General features: G+C 43.5%; 1 long non-coding RNA gene across 2 annotated transcripts in view; it reads right to left on the bottom strand.

Annotated features, from left to right (window-relative positions):
• Nucleotides 1–10,112: 10,112 nt before the first annotated feature.
• The window catches only part of LOC103678502, a 35,249-nt gene continuing 24,264 nt past the window's right edge, over nucleotides 10,113–21,097 (bottom strand). Inside the window, exons 3-4 of one of the 2 annotated variants that reach the window (XR_572701.2) lie at nucleotides 12,433–12,566; nucleotides 10,113–10,346 (exon numbers count right to left, since the gene is read on the bottom strand). This is a non-coding gene — a long non-coding RNA (uncharacterized LOC103678502). The remainder of the gene's footprint in view (nucleotides 10,347–12,432; nucleotides 12,567–21,097) is intronic. The other variant, XR_572700.2, reaches the window with a different exon arrangement.

Here is a 21,097-nt window from a genome sequence, read left to right as displayed (position 1 = left end):
AGGTTTTCTTGAAGTAAAGACTCCTCCGATTTTACCTGAGTTCATTTAGTAGCAAACAAAACCGTCTGTATCAACTTTTAAAATATTCAATTAAAATTTCAAAGCAAAAGAAAGTTTTAAAAGCATTTTGGAAAAAGGCAAAAACTTTATTGTATGTTGTTTCTTGAGTCTTGTATTTAAAAATGTTAGTTTGAAAACTAATGATGTACTGTATGGTGACTAACATCATAATAAAAATAAAAATAAACTTAGTTTGAGGAGACATCTCTGTGATGGGAAAATGGTGAGTAGAGTGGTCTTCAGGATGTCACAGAAGGTCTGTAACTATAAGGTTATGAGAAACACAAGGCCATGAGATAAAGGCTTTTATAAAAAACTAAAATCAGTTACATGAGTTAAGGAGCAATTATTGAGCCATCCGCTTCTAGGGTTTGAATATGTTTTCTCATTTAATCTTCAGACAACCCTGGGAAGTAGATCGTACTTTACTCATTTTCCAGATGAGGAACTGAAGTGCAGGGTCTTTAAGCTGCATGGCCAACAAGAGGTGGAGCTAAAATTTAAAGCCAGAGGGGTCAGACTCCAAAGCCTGCCATCTTTTCTGCTACGCCATCAGCCTAACTGGAATGAAGTCATAGCGTGAGGCCTGCTTTGGTACAGTAGATTGAGAGCAATTGTAGAGGGCCTTTAACACCAAACGGAGCATGCAGGCGCCATCTTGCAGGTAAAGGAGAGATGCTGAAGGAGCCTGGAACATGGTAGCTCTGTGCTCAAGAGTGGTAACCTGGTGGCTGGTGGGGGAGGTGGTATTGATCCTTAGGAAGAAAAGGGGCAAATCTTGGGATCCTGTCCTCTTTTTATAACCAACCCAAGGGGATGAAGGACTCTTTCCCCATGATACATAGCTCACAGGATAAATGTCTGTTTTATAAGATTAAGCTACAAAGTAATTAATAAACATACCCACAATGTGCAAGCAAATAAAAAGAAAGCAAAGAAGCCAAAGGAGGAGAGACTACAAACCCAGTACTGTCCCTTCTGACACAGCCGGTGCTGGCATGCACCTCTGTGAACAAAGAGCATGTGTTCCAGTGACATGCTGCTTTGTCAGGGGCTTCACTGCCAGAGGCGCAAATAACACAGGCAGAGCAGGGTGTGTCTCAGTGCCTTGCCAGCATCTTCTACTGGGCTGTCAGTCCACAGGCCTGAAGGGGCTGTTGTCACAGTGCCCTGGTTTTGAATGTTGCTATACTTAAGATCATTCTGAGTATGCATCTGGGTATGAAAAAGAAGTAGAATATATAATTGTATCTAATCCACAGTTATGTCCAGAGATTTATGGATTTGACCAAGCGCTGGAAGAGATTAAGGAAAAGTGAAAACCACTTTGTTTCTTAGGGAGTCTGAACTGTGGGTGAATCTCTTTTTACTCCCATTAGTGTTAATGTTTGCATATATATATGTATATACATATATATATGTAAAATAATGCCCAATTTGGGCACTCCTTTGAGTCTTAAAACTGCCTGTTAATCAGAATGTGTGTATTCCAATAAGCCCCAAAATGTCTGAGAACAGTCTGTAACTCCTTAGACCCTCTCTCCACCCCACTGCCTCAGCAGCAGCATCAGATGACCCGAGCCTTCCACAAACTGTGGCTGTGAACAGAATTTAATAAATCTGAATGTGAGAGGAAACAGCCCCACTCAGGCATTGGTTTAACTGACTTTGAAACCAGTTTGGCAGAATGGGCACATTTCTCTTTAGTAAAGACAGTATACGAAGCTGATGCATAATATAGAGTGAGGAGATCATTGTTCTTTAAATACTAAATACTTCCATTCTTCCCCTCCTCTCCCATGCATATGTACATACGCTGGTAAATCTGCCTTTTGGGTTTCCACAACACGGCATGTGTACCTGTTACAGCAGTTAGACAACAAAATGGGAGTTGAAGGATCTAAATTCTGAACTAGACTGTGAGCTCATACAAATATTTCTGAGGATATGAATGGAGAGTAGAAGCCTGGGGCCATCTTTAGGACACAGGTGCTCTCCAAGTGTGTGTTACGTTGAAAATAATGTCACATGTATTCAAAAATACTGTCTAGGCAGGTGAGACTGTTGAGACAAAGGGAGAAAGAGAAGCAAATAGGTGAAAATGTGGTAAGGAATGAGATCCTATTAGCGTCCAGATGGTAAAAACAGGGGAGGAGAGAGTGTCAGGTATGTAGGCAGCTGCAGGTCTAGTAAGAGGCCCCTGCCAAAGAAACCAGATTCCTTTATGCTCTCTGAAACAGCTGTAGATGCTAGGCCTTCCTGGTGCAGCATGGAGAGCTATGACTAGTCAAGTTTAATATTTATTAAACATCATCCTTATGCTAAGTACTGTGCTTGGGATTCTCATGTACACTGCATCTCAGTTAATCCTGGCAACAGCTCACTGGGACAAGATTATAATCCCCTTTTATTGTTTAGGAAACAGGTTCAGTGAAGCCAAGTGGAACTCACATAACAAGTAAGAACCTGGATTTCTCTGTCATTAAGGTCTCACTGTAATTCACTCCAATTACTTTGATCCACTAGTCCTCACAACTGCTTCTGAATTTTTTTTTTAATTTTCTCTGCTTTAAGAAGATTTACATTCATCATGGAGGAGGTGGAAAGTAAAAAAAAAAAAAAAGCAAAAGCAAAACACCAAAACTGAGAAAATAAAATGAAATTTAAAAATTAAATTCCTACCAATGAGACCTATCCACCATTAAGGCATTTATTCTTGCAGCTTTTGTCCGCCTGTGTATTTTTTTGGAAAAATGTTTTTCCCTTTTCAGAGAGGGACTCTACTGAGTTAGGAATTCTGTTCCATTCATTACTTATTGGCTGTGTGCTTTTGGACAAACCACATAAGCTCTCTGAACTCCAGGCTGCTCATCTGGGGACTGTTGCAAAGAGCAGACACGGTCCTGTGGGTGAAGCTCCTTCCTGGCACAGTGCCTGACATTCTCTGTGCCTCAGGCACAGTCACCGAAAGCCCAAGTCCCTCCATCACCCGAAGCAGAGGCCCAGAGTTCACTGGCCTCCTCAGAGGCTGTTGAAGTTCTGCTGTGGCCATCACTCCTTCACCTCCCCTCCATGTCCTTCATCTGCTGCAGGGACCCTGCGCCTCTGGCTGAGAGAAGGGCTCGCCCAAACCAGTGTACATTTTCACTCTCAAAAGGGGCAGGCTCATTTTCAGTTTCACTCAGTCCTTGGTCTCTCTTGAGGAATTGGAAATGTGTTCCTGAGCTAGTCTGGAAAACATCTAAGTGGCCCCACAGTGTTGAGCATCCCTCTCCTCCGTAATTAGCCAGGGTGCCCACCATCTGGACCCTCTCCTACCTCACAAGGATTTCCTTGTCCACACAGTACTAAGACTGATCACAGAGTCCCGCTCCTGTTGACTGAACTTTCCATCTGTTCTCAAGCTTGCTTTGCCAGCTCCTGCCTGGCCAGGGGCCCCTCAGTGGGCATGCAAGGTACGCCTCCCTCACTCTAGACTCTGACACTACTCAGGGAATGTATGTGCTCCCTAATTTGTTAGGCTCTTATTTTGGTAAAGGCCGTAAGTCCCAGGGACCCTCACACTCTACTTCTTCCTTGAAAAGCAAGTTCCTGGGTGTTTTTTTTTTTTAAATGTTTATCTATGCATGCACTATAGAAACTTGGAAAATATACTTAACGAAAAGAAGAAAATAAAAATCTCAATTCAGGGCTAAGCACTGCTCATGTTTTGGTGTCTATTCCTCCAGTTTTTTTCTCTGAGCACATATGGCACTTTCTCAAGTCTCAGGTTGCCAGAAGCATCGTCTCATTAATAACATCTTTTCAAGGGGGTAGGGAGGGGAGAGTCCACTACATTAAATATTCATATAGATTATAAGAGACATCCTTATTTCAGAAATAGCAAGTAGTGAAAAAAAGTACCATAGTACCTAGGAAATACTGTATATATTACATTTAAAATTTTTTTCATAAGTGGGATGATATTATATGTAACCTGCTTTTTCTGGTTAACAATATATTATGAACATATTTCCATGTCATTGAATAGTCATCTACAATATATATTTCTTGAGGACGTTCTTCTACAAAATGAATATAGCTTTTCTTTTTCTGAATATAAAGACCATACATATTCATGTAGCAAATTCATGCAATGCAAAAAAGTATGAAGAAGAAAATAAAAGCCAGCCAAAATCCTATTACCTAGTGGCAACCACTGTTAACACTTTGTGAATATTTTCTGAGTTATCTCTATGAATGTAGATGCATATGTAAAATATATAATATTACGTAAATGCAATCCTACTATAAATGGGGCTTTGTGACATGCTTTTCTTTTTCTCTTAGCAATAGATTGCTCCAAGTCAATAAATATAGGTCTCTATTGTTTGATTGACTGACTGGCCTCCATCATTTTTAAAGTCTGCATCATATTTCATTGTATGGATATAGCATAATGTATTCACTTGGTCTCCTACTCCTAGACATTTAGTTTACTTCCAGTTGTTCATCACCATGTATAGCGGTGTTGTACAATTAGCTCCTGAAAATAAATTCCTAGAAGTACAATTCCTGAATCAAAGTATATACGTTTCAGACCTGGGTGTGCATGGCAAATTGCCCTTCAGAGGCTGTACTTCTTTTATATTTCCATTAGCACCATGTAAGATTTCCCCTCACCCTTGACTAAATTAGGTATTATCTTTCAGAAAATCTTCAGTCAGTTTTCAACTAATGACAAGGTTGAAAACCTAAGGGCACCAAGACAATTCAATGTGAAAAGAGTAGTCTTTTAAACAAATGGTGCTGGGAATATTATACATCCATATGCAAAAGAATGAAGTTGACCCTGTACCCCACAGGATATACAAAAATTAACTCACAATGGATCATAGATTTCAATATTAGAGCTAAAACTGTAAGATGCTGAAGAAAGCAAAGGAGTTAATCTTCATGACCTTGGATTAGGTAAAACTTTCTTAGATGGGACACCAAAAGCACAACCCACCAAAGGACAACGAAAGATAAATTTGACTAATCAAAATGAAAAAACTTTGTGTTTCAAATGACACCATGAAGAAGGTGAAAAGACAATGCATGGGATGGGAGGAAACATCTGGAAATCATATATCTAATAAGGGACTTGTATTCAGAATATATACAGAACTGTTAGAACAACAACAAAAAGACAACCCAACTACAAATGAACAAAAAATTTGAACGTTTCTCCAAAGAAGGTATACAAATGTCCAGTAAGCATATCCCACTAGGATGGCTATAATAAAAATCTGGATGGATGCCTGGCAGGCTCACTCAGTTGAGTGTCTGCCTTTGGCTCAGGTCATGATCTCAGGGTCCTCGGATCAAGTCCTGCATCGGGCTCCTTGCTCAGCCGGGAGCCTGCTTCTCCCTCTGCCTTTGCCTGCCACTCTCCCTGCTTGTTCGCGCTGTCTCTCTCTCTCTATGGCACGCGCGCACATGACTCTCTGTCAAATAAATAAATAAAATTAAAAATGGTGGACAAAAGTATTGGTGAGGATATAGAAGAATTGGAACCTTTGTGCATTGCTGGTGGGAACGTAAAATGGTACGGCTGCTCTGGAAAACAGCTTGGCAGTTCCTCAAAAAGCCAGCAATTTCATTCCTAACTATATACCCAGGAAAATATATGTCTACACAAGATTTGCACATGAATGTTTATGGTACTGTTATTCATAATAGCTATAAATTGTAAACAATGCAAATGTCCATAAACAGATGACTGAGTAAATAAAATGTGGCATATCCATATAATGGAATTTTTTTCAGCCATAAGAAAGAATGTGGTACTGATAGATGCTACAACATGGATGAACCTTAAACATATTATGCTAAATGAAAGAAGCCAAACATGAAGGCCACGTATGTTTCCGTTTATGTGAAATGTATAAAATAGGCAGCTCCATGGAGGCAGAAAGTAGATTAGTGGTTGCCAAGGGCTGGGAGTAATGGGGAGTGAGTGCTAATGAGTGTGAGGTTTCTTTTGAAGTAGCAGAAATGCTCTGTAATTTGATAATGGTGATGGATTTAACTCCTATGCTCATCGCCATCCCCTCCCAAATCCTTAAAAGGATTTAAAAGTAAGGTTAGGGAGGGGTGCCTGGTTGGCTCCGCCAGTTAAGCATCTGTCTTTGGCTCAGGTAAAGATCCCAGGGTCCTGGGATCTAGCCCCATGTTGGGCTCCCTGCTCAGCGGGGAGTCTGCTTCTCCTTCTCCCTCTCCCCTATTCTCTCCCCCCACTTGTGCTCTTGCTTGTTCTCTCTTAAATAAAATCTTAAAAAAAAAATAAAGTTGAGCAAATTTTCCCAGAAAGCAGAACAAAAAGATAATTCTACAGGAAAAATAAAATTAAAGGACAGCTCAGGTGGTCCAATATTAAATTAATCAGAATTCAAGAAAGAGAGAAGAGGGGCGCCTGGGTGGCACAGCGGTTAAGCGTCTGCCTTCGGCTCAGGGCGTGATCCTGGCGTTATGGGATCGAGCCCCACGTCGGGCTCCTCTGCTATGAGCCTGCTTCTTCCTCTCCCACTCCCCCTGCTTGTGTTCCCTCTCTCGCTGGCTGTCTCTATCTCTGTCGAATAAATAAAAAAATCTTAAAAAAAAAAAAGAAAGAGAGAAGAATAAAATAGAGGGAATTTGTGGAAGTCTACATCCCAAATGGTGAGATGCCCTTCCAATTCTCCTTCCCTCACTTAGTTCCAGAAGGCTACTAGCTAATCCCCAAAGGCAGTAGATTGGAGAATTCTTTTCAGGGGAAAGTGATCGGTTTAAGAGAAACTATCTAAAATAAGCACATTTATTTTATCTTAGCAATATTTCTAATTTCCAAGAACTTTGTATTGTTCTTTATAATTGTTTATTTTTCATAGCATCCTGTTTTTATTTCATCAATGGAACATCTTTTCCTTTTTCTAAGATTTATTTTTTTATTTAAAGATTTATTTATTTTATTTGAGAGAGAGCTTGGGGGCGGGGCTGGAGGAGGCAGAGGGAGAGGGAGAGCATCTCAAGCAGACTCCCTGCTGAGTGCAGAGCTGTCCTGGGGCTTGATCCCACAACCTTGAAATTATGACCTGAGCCAAAATCAAGAGTCTGATGCTCAACCAACTGAGACTCCCAGGCGCTCTGAAGATTTTTTATTTTTAAATAATCTCTACACCCAACATAGGACTGGAGCTCACAACCCCGAGATCAAGAGTTGCACGATCCACGCACTGAGCCAGCCAGACGCCCTGATGTAACATCTTTTCCATCTTCGAGAAGATACAATTTTATCCTCATATCTGAATTGTGTTTTCTCCAAGTTCTTTTTTACTAATTCAGATTTTTGGCTCTTGTGTTAGAGTCTTTCCTGAGCATCCAATCATTCTTGAATATTCATTCCTATTTACAAAAGAGGCACTAAGAAGGTGAGTGGAAACTGTGTGCACCGGTAGGTCTTAAAGACTTATGGGCATCACGCCGTGGTGCTCAGGAAGCGAGCTGGCACTTCCACTGAGAGACTCTCAGACGTCAGTAGTTTTGGTACCTACAGCTGTAGCTGTAACGGATGAACTTATCGAGCGATAATACAACACAGTTCCTTTGGATTATCCAGATTGAAATGGCCCACCAAGTCACACTGTAATGAGATTTCAGAAAACCAGAAATCCTAAAAGTGTCCTAAGAGGAAAAAAAAAGTCATCATGAAAGGATCAAAAGTCAACTGGCATATGGGGAATTAGAAGACAGTGGAGCCATTGATGGCTTCTGAGGAAAAGGATCATCCTCTGAGAACTTAACACACAGCCAAACGATCATTCGGGATGAGAGAAGACTACAAATGCTTTCAGACATTCAAGATCTCAGAATAGTAACCCTCCACGCACCCCTTTTCAGGAAGCTACTGGAGAATACCCTCCCCCAAGGGTAGCTGTACTGCAGCTCTGGAGAGTAACCCAGTACGGAAGGAGCAAGAGGTCAGAGGGCTCCAGGGGGGATGACGGAAAATAAAAATGAGGATTACCTCCCATGTAACCACATTGAGAGGTCATTTTACAGCTCTGATCGAGAGGTGAAAACGACGAAAGTAGTAATTCTTAACTCCAGGAAAAATAAAAAGTTGTACAAGCAATACTGGTACATGGCTCACCTATAAACATGAAGTCACACTAACATAAATAAGCAGGACTGAAAGGAGGGTAGTCAGAGCTGGGCGGGAGTGAGGGTGGAAGGGAATGAAATTCCTTTTTTTCCTGGTTGGAAGTCAATAGTTAATGGTAGGGGCGCCTGGGTGGCTCAGCCGGTTAAGGATCTGCCTTTGGCTCAGGTCATGATCCCAAGGTCCTGGGATTGAGGCGCTCCCCACCCCCACCCCAGTCAGGCTCCCTGCTCAGCGGGGAGCCTGCTTCTCCCTCTCCCCACCTCTGTCCCTCCCCCTGCTCATGCTTTCTCTTCCTCTCTCAAATAAATGAATGAAAATCTTTTTTAAGAGTTTAATAAAAAATAGTTAATGGTAACAGTTAATGTGTCAAATTAAAAAAAGAAACTAAAGAGTACTATAACCATATTATTTATGTAAAAGAGGCAAACGCCAGAAGCAACAGCTAAAAGAATTGAAACCACTGTCTGGGGAGAATATGGGGAGTGAGGTGGGAAGTGCCGGGCAGGAGCCCCCCGCTTGGGTAACAAGCTCTGTAGTCCTATTTGGCGTTAAAAACTCTGTGTATTGTATTAACTCTGAAACAAATGAAATTTATTACAGCCAGTGAGCTGGCAGAGGAGGCTCCTAGCAGTAGCTGTGGATGCTGAGAAAGGTGTTCTGGCTGCCTCAGATCTGTCCCCAGAGTGGCAGAGATGTGGGAGGGGCCAAGGGTGACAGATGGTGTGGGAGGGGCCAAGGGGCTTCATACCTTTTCTCAGGCATCTGCTCAGGGAATGAAAGTGGTAGGATATGAGCTCAAATTGGGGCAGATTTTCTTAACCCAGTTGCAACATGCACTTTAAAAGAGAAGAGATGATACCAAGCCTCTGGCATTGCATTTCTGTCCGATTTTGCGTGGTGTTGGGAGATTCCTAACTTCCCCAATTCTTCAGATGCTTTTTAATGAGAAGTCGAGAGAGGGCAGGGGTCTCCTAGGAAGCCACTGTTTTTCACCGGACATCCAGTTTCTTCTTTCCACAACAGCCTGAGCAGGTAGGTTTTTCTCGATCGCTCGCTTAAATTGAGGAATAATTACATACAGTAAAATGTACAGATGTTAAGCATACGGTTGGTGAGTTTTGACAAAGGTGTACATGTGTATAACTGATACCCCAATCAAGGTAGGAAGTACAGCTATCACATTTCCCTGTATTCCTTCCAGTGCCCTAGCAGAGGCACTCTTCTCCCAGATTATATTCCCCAGAGATGATTTTGCCCGTTCTTGAAGTTCCTATGAATGAAATCATACCACAGGTATTCTCTTATATCTCACTTCTTTCACTCAACGTGGTATTTTTGAGGTTTATCTGGGTTGCTGGGTGCTCACTTCTTTTTATTAATGAGTCGTATACTACTGTATAAATATAATGCAACTTGTTTATCCATTTTCTGAGCAAGTTTCTTCTTTCTGGTGACCAGCCTTGCTCCTGAGCTGGAGCAGTCTGAGCGGCACTTATGGTGTTTTTTCCACCATGCAGAGTTGAAGGGTAAACAGCTAGGCTTTTTAAAAGACCAGCATAATTTACACACATGCTATAAATGAAAACCAGGTGTAATACATGTTCATTCAAGTTAAGGCTACTTCTATACCCGGAGGAGGTCAGTTAAAAGCCTGTGACAATAACCTCCGTGTTAGGTAACTCAAATCTGGATCACGTTGTTTTTTTTTTTTTAGAAATATATATATTTAAGCTTTTATTTATTTATTTGACAGAGAGAGACAGCCAGTGAGAGAGGGAACACAAGCAGGGGGAGTGGGAGAGGAAGAAGCAGGCTCCCAGCAGAGGAGCCTGATGCAGGGCTCGATCCCAGAACGCTGGGATCACGCCCTGAGCTGAAGGCAGATGCTTAACGACTGAGCCACCCAGGCGCCCCTGGATCAAGTTTTTTGCAGTGAGGGGAGAGAGAGAGGGACAGGCAGGATAAATATTTCACAGGTAGATTCAACAGGCCTTTATGTCAGATTAGATGTATGGGATGAAGGAGCAGGATGAGACAGGTCCTGTTTCAAGGTGGTCATCTGCCCGCTGACTCCCTCTTCTCTTTACAGCTTGGGCCAATCAGTCCCTCTGCAGGCTCTGTCCTGTTGGGGAATTTAAGGAACCCTGGTTCAGTGGCTCAGCCCACCCTCCAGGCCCACCATCCCTTTCATCCTGCTCCTCATGGTTAAGTTCTTACCACGCACTGTGGTGTTTTTCAAGGCATGGTGAGATTGTGAAAGAACACTGAATTTGGAACCAAGTGAACACGATACTTTTAAAACAAGTAACCCCTAAATTAATCAAAGAAACTATCTCTGTAAATGGCTTTGTAGTCTAGGCCGCTGAAAGGGAATGGGTGCCAGAGGCTGGCTACCTCCTAGAACCTTGAAGTCCATTAGCCCACCAGTTCTGTCACTCTGGGATAGGTGGGTGATAGGGAACTAGTTCAGCCCAATGACAAAAAAAACAGGTTGCTTGGGATGCAGTGGGAAGATCTCTGCCCCGAGAGGAAAGAGATCTGGATCCTGGTCCTGTCTTTATTGTGTAATTTAGGTTCTTTCCCCTCACTGTGTCTTCTATTGAATGAAGGAGCAGGACTGCATGATCTTTGAGATGATCCTGGCTCTGACATGCTAGAATCTAGTGCTAATTTCTAAGCAATAGAGGTTATCATGATGTGACATCTGTAAAAGATTTGCTAGGGGCATCTTTATATCTGACAAGATACTTTTTTCCCTTTGATACTTAAGTAAATTCCCAGAAGTGATGAGACAAGTGGAGCGTATTCCAGGAAAAGGAAACTGAGTCGTGTTCCAGTAGTACTACTGGTGTAATCCCAATGCTGTTTGTTGTTAAGATCAGGATAAGGGTGTATCAATGATATTTTGTGAAGATAGGGCACTTTATATGGGTATCAATGAACAGGATCTCAAAGATCATATAGTTCAAATTCTAAGAAGACTCAAACTTGAACCTTGGTGCTAAGGACCTCACCTCCTCCTGAGATGCTTCATTCCATTTTTATATTGCTCAAATTGTTAGGAAACTGCTCTCTAGGTTGAGCTGAAATCTTGATTTCACATGGCTATCAGTCCTGGCTTTGCTCTCTGGAGCTACAAACTACACCTGTGTTCCTTCTGGCTAAGGTTGTGAACGGCTGAAATGTGGGCCAGTATTGGACCATGTCTTGTTGGCTCTTCACGGCACTTAAAAACATTTCAGTTAGTTTCCAAGGTGAAAACATCGTGAGATTTTTTTACATAAACTGCTTCTGGCTCTCTTGAAGGATCAAAAAATCTGTATCATTTCCTCCCCAGTATGATTCTTCCCTTTTTTATTACCAATTCAAAGTTTTGTTCCAGTCCCCATCTTCCCTGCCGCAGCCTATGTGCTTTGGGAGAGGCTGATCCCACCCTTGTTCTATAACAGGGCATGCAAATTAGTCCTAATTCATCAGCATAGTCGCAGGTCTTGTCACCTCTGTTGATTCAGAAGCCAGCGAGCACTGTCTTAGATTGGGTGCCCTGGAAACGGATTCCGCGATGAGAGTAGCACGCACAAGGTTTACTGAGGAGTGTTCTTAGGACAACACTTGCGGGGGCATGAAAAAGACGAGGCAGATATGGACAGAAGCATATCCCACCAGGGACTTGAGAATGGGGATGGCCCTTCAGAATCATCCCACATTGAAGTACAGGGCTCAGGCTCATCAACCAGCTGCTAGCCTCAGGCTGCACCCTGAGTGGGGGTTGTGTAAAACCTTGGGGGAAGTGGTTTCCTGAGATCGGAGACTGACTGCAAGAATATTCCCAGCATCTGAGAGACGGCTTTGTCCTCCCTGAAGAGGGGAACTGAGCAGAGCTCCACAGTACCCGCTACAGGCACATGACCCAATCTAGACTAACGGAGGTTTGCTGAGGCCTCTGAGATAGAGGCTTCCAGAAGTGACCTTCCTCTGTCTGGTTATAGGTGAGGACCCTGGGGATTGTTGGCGGCCGTGTCACATGGAAATCAGCATTAATGACACAGGTGCTCTGCTAAATCAAACCAACCTTGAAGCTTGAATTACTCTGGACTGTTAGTGTGAGCTTCCTGGTTAAATCCGTTTTTCAGCTGTGTTTTGGTGACTTACAAATAAACATGCTTTGACACACCCTGCCAACCTTGAGCCACATTCCTGGCAGTAACCTGCTAAGTAGTAGCTGTCTCCCCTTCAGATGGGTCACTTGGTTTCCAGTTCACTCGTGCACACCCAGTTTTTCGGGGAGGTCGCGGAGAGCTAAATCCTCATCTTCTAATAGTAGGAACTCAATATGTAACGTCTAAAGTGGAAAAATCAAGAAATAGCAAAAGAAACATGTATTTATAAATATGGAGGTAAACCTCGGAAGCTCCAGGAGTCGGCGGTAGCTGCCTCTGGGAAGACCTACCGAGGCGGCGTGGGACAAGAGCTACAGCTGGCCTTCGTGGGGAGCCTCACGTGCTCTTTGACTTGAGACTCTCCATCCCCCGGGGAGCACGCATGCTCCGGGGCATCTTGCACTGCTCCATGGCTCTCCCAGATCTTAGTTCTCCTGCCTTCCTCCAGCCTGTCTCCTGGGTAGGGGGCTTTCCTTAGTGCTACTTAAATAATCGTCTTAAGCTACCCCTTTCTGTCTTTCAACTTAGTCACTCTCTCCACTTCTGGGAGACCTCTTTCCTTGCTCCTGATCTCTCCCCTTAAGCTCCAGGGCCATGTCTCTTCCACAGGACCGCCTGGCAGCTTCCCTGTCCTATCTCTAACTTGCACAGGGGAGATAGCCAAGGTCCCTCCCAGCTCTAGCACTGTGAAGTCTAAAAGATATGTGTAAACATTTAACAAGTCTGAAGAATGGGACTCTTTTATTTACCCAGCATTATTAGCTATTTCTTCTTTTGTCAAAATAGGCATTTATTGAGTACCGTGTGCCAAGTTTGATAGCAGATGCTATCCCGTGGTTTCACTGTCACACGGCTTTGATGGTTTTTCTTTTTTTTAAGATTTTGTTTATTTATTTGACGGCGAGAGCACACAAGCAAGGGGAGCAGCAGGCAGAAAGAGAGGGAGAAGCAGGCTCCCAGGGAGCCTGATGTGGGGCTCAGTCCCAGGACCCTGGGATCATGACCTGAGCTCAAGGTAGACACTGAACTGAATGAACCACCCAGGTGCCCATGGCTTAGCTGTTTTAACACCTCTTCATGCCCTAAAGTTTTTGTTTCCTCAGGTGAACCAACTATAAAATGTATAAAAGGTTAGAAAGATTAAATGAGTCAATGTTTGTAAAGCCTTTTAAAAAGTACTTAACATAAAGTTATTAATCAGCACAACATTTGGAGAGCTGTGGGATGTGGGGTGGGGTGTATGTGTATGTACCGGGCTTTTGGCGTAATGAGAAAGACTCCTACTCTTAAGTCACCTTTAGGAGAGACAGACACATTAACAAAAAGTGATGTATTGTGAGTAACTGTGATACAATTCTTTCTATGAGGAATATGATATAAGGAATATGACCAAAATACTATAAGAACCCAGACTGGGGGAAGGGGCCAGTTCTTCCTAGGGTGAGGGTGGGGTGGAGGTCCAGGAGGATTTCACCAAGGGAGTGTCACTTCAGATGGACTTTAAAGAACAAGTAGCAGCTTTCCAGGTCAACAGAAAGGATAAGGCAAAAGGATAAAGCATTGGGCAGAGTCCAAAGAAACCAAAGAAATGGTTTTTTAAAGAGCCTAGCATGTTCAGGGAATAAGAAAAATGTTTCCTTACTTTAAGAATTGGAGCTACTGGGGCACCTGGGTAGCTCAGTCATTTAAGCATCTGACTCTTGATTTCGGCTCAGGTCATGATTTCATGGGTCATGATCTCCTGGGTCCTGAGATGGAACCTCCGGATGGGCAGGCTTCGTGCGTGCTCAGCAGGGCGCCTGCTTGAGATTCTCTCTCTCCCACTGTCCCCCTCCCCAAATAAATATGTAGAGAAATCTTTAAAACAAAGAATTGTAGCTATTGAAAGGCCTTGCAAAGAGGAAAACTTTCAGGACTAGAAAACCCTCAAGCTTCAACATTCTGGATAGGAAGAATTTCTCATGTGGTACCATGTGCACACTTTTCTCTCTCTCTTTCTCTCTCTCTCTCTTTTTTTTTTGGTCTCTTAAAAAAATTGTGGTAAAATTCACATGACATAAAGTTCACCATTTTCACTATTTTAAAAGTATATAATTCAGTGACATTCAGGACATTCACCACCACCACTACTACCTATTCCACAACATTTTCCTCACCCAAAAGGAAACTCTGTACCCATTAGGCTCTCCCTTGTGACCTCCCCTGGGTCCCTGGCAACTGCTTATCTGTGTTCCGTCTCTACAAATTTGCCTGTTTGGGACAATTCATACAAATTGAATCATACAGTATTTGGTTGTTCCATACTGTGAAAAAGACAAATAACATCTTCATATTACTATACAAATAATTTGGTCTTACAGACCCCCTGAAAGAGTAGCAGGATCCTGGAGAGGTCTGCAGACCAGACTTTGAGAACTGCCCGGTTAGGTCGTCCAAGGCGTGGGGCACCAGGTCCCCATTACAGCTTCTATCCTAGCACAAGGTGGTTATCACGGCCCCGTGGCCAACCCAAGGCCTCCGCCTCCCAGCTCCTCATCTCCCTTGTAAACTCTGCCAGCCATTTTCTGCACAGTTGAGAAGAGCGATATTGTAACGGGTTCACTTTAAACTGCTCAGAGGAACCAACCAAACAAATAGGGACACATTTTTATTAGTAATAAATCTGAATGTGGTAAAACAAAACAAAACAACTATACCACATACTTCCTTCCAATAAAATTCTGATCATTTCCTGCCACTATCATTACAGTTTATAATCACAGTAATTACCTTTTACCTGTGATGAGAGCCGTCATGTATTTTTTAATATCAAGCAGCAGCCATGCTATAAATTGCTGGCCCCTTTCTCCTCTAATGATCACAGCTTATTTTATTCTTCAAGTATTCTTCTCGGAGTAATTAGCACACTTATTATACAGCATATTCCAATGTTAATGTGCACACTGCACTGATGCTATTGTGAGACCCATTTTGCTCAGGAGCTAAAATTATGTTGCCATTCTGCTTGGCGCTAGAGGTTCTGTGCCTGAAACCTGTTTTCCACATGCAAGAAGCCAAGGTTATTTAATTAGAATGCTGAGCTAGAATGTGAAGGGTCTGACACTTAATATAGAACCTGCAAGCTAAACGGGGTCAGCGAGTAGAGGGCCTACACATCTGAATGGGCCATCCGTCACTGTAGAGACAATCAGTATTTGAGCAGACTGGCTTTGGGGCATGTTTAACATCCTTGCTCCAGGGCTCTACCAAATTCTGCCTCTGCAGGTTAAAACGCCAAAAATCACAGTGCAATTGGAAACATTTTCCTTGCACTGAGCTGAAGTCGGCTTGACTTTTCCACTCTTTGTTTTTTGCTCTGCTCTCTGGAGCCCCTGAGAGCATGTTTGCTCTCTGTTCTGTGACTGCCCTACAGAGACCGAGGTCGGTGACCCTGTCCCCATGGTCTGTTCTTCCAAGGCTCAGGTGGCCCAGTTCTCGCATGATAGGTTACCGGTCCCTTTACCACTGTGGCTAGTTAATCAATGTTCCCCCCACCTTTTTTAAAAAGTGAGATGCTCAGAACCTGAAACGATAATCCAGGTGTGGTCTGATTGGTGTGGAAATGCACACATCTCTCCTGGATACGATTCTATAGTGCTTTCCTGGAGTATATTACCTTTCTTGTTATCCACCACTGATTCACAATCAGCAAAAACCACCCAGCTTTCTAAACCGTGTATTGGCACACAGGCAATTAGCCATTTAGATCTAAATACAGGATCTGAGATTTGTCATCTTTACATTTTATCATGTTAAATTTGGCCCAATGCTTTGGCCTATCAAAAGCTTTTTAAAAAATCTATCCCGAATCTATCCCTTTCATCCACAAATGTAAACAATCTACCGATATTGCTACGTTTACACAAATCCAAGTTAAAAACAACTGACAGAGAAGGCCTCAGATTGGAGCCCTTCACCTGCTACCAGAGACCTCAGATCAAAGTATTCATTCAAGCTGTTATAACCCTCCCTCTCACCCTCCTTTTCTTTCAACTGTCCCATCCTCTAACTCAGGTTGTCAAGGAGGGAAAACATCAAAGGATATTCCACGTCACTAACTGGCTGGTTAAAGTGACCTGGAAGAGAAACCAAGGAAAAGGAGTGAATAAGACCTACTGAAGGGCTCGATGTGGCAGGACAGGCTCTCTGAATCCTATTTTAGCTAGGTCCACACACTGGGACAAACTGGGGAAGGATTAACGCATGAGTCAAATGGAAGATAGTTCAGGGTTCTGTTGTGATGAGAGAGAGAGAGAGAGAGGAAATCAATAACCAGGAAACAGAACCAGTGTTGGAAGCTAGAAGATAGCCAATTGGTAATCAAACTGGAAGGACGAGGCAGAAGAGAACAGGGACAGAGGAGGGTCACAAGGAGAATGAAGCAAAGAATGAGCACGAGAAACAGAATCTGGGCCCGCTAAAGGCACTCCAGAGCTGTGCTATCCAATATGGTAGCCACTAGCTACAGGTAACGATTTACGTTTAAAGTAATAAAAATTAAATTAAAAATTCAGTTCCTCAGTCACATTGGTCACATTTCAAGGGTTCAAGAGCCATTTGCAGCTAGTGGCTACCATACTGAATGTTACAGAAGAACACGTCCATCGTTGAAGAAAGTTCTATTGGCCAGTTCATCCCTAGAGCACTCTAGGTGCCAAACCAGGAAAGATATCATTTTAGTGCATTTGTTTTTCCTTTGCTTTCCTTCAAGTCCAGCTCAAATATCAATTCTTCTGGAAATTCACCCCACGCTTGGTCTGAAACTGCTATAGGCAGCAGAGTGCTCTGAGCTCCGCAGTTCTCGGTGACAGTGCCTACATCTAGATGCGACTTAGCATGGAGATCCTAGCACGGGCATTTGCCAATCCTTAACCAAATTGTGGCCTTTCCTCTGTTTGGGGAAGGCATCTTCTTTGACAAAGCAATTCGTTTTGGGACTAAGACTTTGGAGCAGGAGAGAAGAAGGAAGGGAATACTGGCCCAGTCAGCCAGATCTACTGAATTCACCTTTGCAGGTATTAAAAATCATTTGTAAAAAAAGCTTTTGATCTCCTGTCCACAAGTATTACATAGGCCATCTTAGCTAGGCAGTCAAGAAGTTGAAGTCAAGTTGATGCAAAATATCTTGTCATCTTACCTGTGGGCCCTCACTAAATTTCCAGTCTGCCTTCTTTCTTTTTTAATTTCCTGTGCCAGAAGCGCTTAGACTTTCTCATAATAAGGTCTATCAATTCTACCTCCTAAATCTCTCTAGGATCTGTCCCTTCCTTCAGTACTCTCAGCTAATTTATCTTCTCTCTCCGTTCCCACCCAGCCCCCACACTACCACCTAAATGCTCTAAGAACCTTACCTGACCATGACATTTCTCCTCCCTAAAATTCTTCAGTGGCTCCCATGACATCATAAAGGCCTGCTCCTTGGGCCCCCACTACCCTTCCCGTTTCAGGTCTTTCCACTCCCTGACATGCAGCACCCACTCCAGCCTCCCTGTTACCCAGAGCCAAGGTGTCCGCTCACAGCTCTGTGCCTTTGTACTTGCAGCTCCCCCGGTCCGAAATGCACCCCCTTTTCCCCTGGAGGAATTTCTACACCCCTGTTAAGGTTCCATTTAAATCTCATCTCTTCTGAGGAGTCGACCCAGAGCCCTCAGACAGGCTTAAGTGATCCATCAGCTATGCCCAAACACTGTTTAGGCTTTGGTCATAACACATCCTGTATATGAAACTCGTGAGTCTGTTCCTCCCACTAAACTGTGAGGTCTCAGGGGAAGGCAGCACGTCTGACTCATCTCTTATCCCCAGTGGCAAGCACAGGGCCTGACGCATCACAAACACTTACTAAATGTCTGTTAAAGTGAACAACAGTCTGTGCCATTAGGAGGCTCCACTGTGACTGAAAACGGAGGACTACGTGGACCCTCTGTGTGGGCGGCTACTGCTGGGCTCCTTAGGGTTCCATAGAGGCCTGTGGACACGTGGCCCTGGTGGTTGAGGATGTGGGGAGGAGCAAGAAGACCGCCGAAAGCCTCCCTGCGCAGGGCCCTCCCCCACCCCCACCCCAGGCACATGCCCATTCCTTGTTTTTCATGCAATAGCCCGGGATCCCTCGATGAATGCTCTTGTGGGGACCCAACTGTGGGTGGCTCTATGAAAGAATGAGGAGCAAGGGTAAGAAGCCTCTTGGTAGAATGGAGAGGGATGGAACACTGCTCCTCCCGACAGCATGGGGGACATCCCTGGGGGGGAATAGCGACACTGGTTCTGTTTGTAGACGTGCACCATACCTTACGGTTACCAAGACACTTCACCTCTACCATCTTCTTTAGCCCGCTCTCCATGCTGAGGGGCAGGCAGGAGAGAGCCGGGTGGTGATTTATAGATGCGGAAATGAACAGCCAGAGAGGTCACAATTTTGAGCTGATGTCCCTAAAAATGAAATGACTTTCCAGGGTCATGAAGTAACAGTCAGAACTATAACAAATGGGGGTTCCTTAAAAAGTATCTGCTGGGTTTCTTGAACAAAATGCTTCAAATCAGAAGCATTTTCTAGTAAACTGAGTCTGTTGAGGGCTTTCAGGCATCTCTTGGGAAATGGGACCAGATGACATTAAAGATTTCTTCCAGCTATGAGATTCTGTGAAATTTAGTGTTTACTGTGTCCCAGGTTCATGTAACTCCATTAAGTACCATTCTGAGCTCCCTCGTAATTCCCAAAATAAATAGCTCTCCTTCCCAGCCTGGCATCCCTGCCTGAAGGACTGGGAAGTCTCACGCCCAGTCCTGACTTATTCCATCACCTGGCCATCAATCTCTTCTTTCCATTCCTTCTACTCCCTTCAACACCGCAACTCTACTGCTTGATCAATGGTTCACTTCCTCTGTCAGAGAGAACTAGGATTGAGAGCTAGAGGCGTAATTTCTACAGAAGACTAGAAAGCAGAACTGTCACCATGTATTATTGAGATCTTAATTTAATTCCCATTAAAGGGGAATTCAATTGACTGGATTCGTGAAGGTCCACTCTATTCTTTCCTCTCAGAGAGATGACTAAATCCATTTTGGTGCTATATTTGGTAGTGGGATATGGGAATGGAGGTTTTCATAAGTCAGAGTAGGTGTGTGGTTTTCTAGAAAGGAAAGTCTGCCTTCGTTGGATGGACCAATGAAGTTATTTACGTTCTGTCTGACAAGGTTTTCCCCAGTCTCCTTGCATGAGAACGAAGTATTGTACACCCATCTGGACTGGGTAAAAACAGAAGCTAATAGCAGGTCTGTGGAAAGAGATACCCTATTTATCTTCTGATCCAAGAGTCCAGGCTCTACCCGCTGCACCACACGCTGTTCGGGGTGGTAGTTGTTCCTTTGAGTTAATGTTTCCTGAGAAGTGAAGTGCAATGTCCAACTTTAATGATAAAGGCTGTATCAATAATAACACATGACCTCCTATTTCAGATAGAAGAATTATGGGCAGTTCTGGGTGCTGCTGGCTGTCTTGGAGGATGGCTATTCTGTCTGGGTTTGTTTTAATGTCTCTTCTGATTACCAAGAACATTCTGCCACTTACATGTAAGAATAAGAAGTGCTTCTTGCTGATGGGGGGTTGGAGGGTTCACTAAAAAGTGCTGGGCCAGGACTGCCACCCTCTTCTCTTTCAGTGGAGTGTCAGACATTGTTCTGTGACTCCCACACAGGTGTCTATCATGGCTGAGCAAGGCTGGTTTCCTTAAAATGAGATGAGAGTACTAACAATAAAGGGTGACAAGACAACACATAAAGAAGCACAAAGGAAGTCTTCATCCTCACGTTGAACTTGCCCAGGATATGTGCTGATAAAATCAGATCTGAGCATATCCTGAACTCCATCTGTTAAAGGCGCTCACAGCCACTTAAGAGAATGTCAGGCAAGAAAGACCTGGCAATACATTTTCTGCCTGCCAGAGTAACTCCTTCTCTTCCTTCCCCAACCTGGCTAAAAATACAACCAACGTGTCACTAAACACACACACACACACACACACACACACACACCCCAAAAAGCCTAACATTTGTTGAACACACACACACACACACACCAAAAAGCCTAATATTGTTGAACACACACACACACACACACACACACACACACACCCAAAAGCCTAACATTTGTTGAGCAGATTGTGACAGAATATCAATTAGCTAAGTGTTTGGTATGCAAACATCCCCAGTGCTAACTCACCCAGAGGAGGGTTTGGGGGGAGGAGGAACAGAGAGTGTCAGAAAATGAGGGAGAAAGGCAGGCTGCCTCCAAGAGAAAGTGCTGGAGCCAAAGCTCTGAAACTTAATTGGCAGGCGGGAATGGTGCAATTGCCACGTATGTCCACTTGGTGGCAGCAGTTCTAGCCAGAACCTCCTCTGCCCCAATTGGTTCAGGTGATGTCTATTTACTGAAAGCGCCCCGGTGCTGAGCCCTCTGGCCGCGGTGGATGGGTGCTGTACCATTCGGAATTCGTCACCCAGGTGTCCCGGAAGTGCAGATAATTAGATGAAACATCTTTTATTTTAATAGTTTGGTATTTTTTAAAATGTGCCTTAGTTGAAATATAATTTATTATAGCACAAGCCTGAGGATTGGTTTTCTGTTTACAACGGTGATACAAAATTTCCACTTGAAATACTTTTAGTAAAAATGGGGCAC

Source organism: Ursus maritimus, unplaced genomic scaffold (assembly GCF_017311325.1).
Source record: "Ursus maritimus isolate PB19 unplaced genomic scaffold, ASM1731132v1 scaffold_17, whole genome shotgun sequence".
Classification (NCBI taxonomy): Eukaryota; Metazoa; Chordata; class Mammalia; order Carnivora; family Ursidae; genus Ursus; species Ursus maritimus.
Note: the sequence above shows the minus strand (reverse complement) of the source record. Positions and strands in the feature narration are given on the sequence as shown.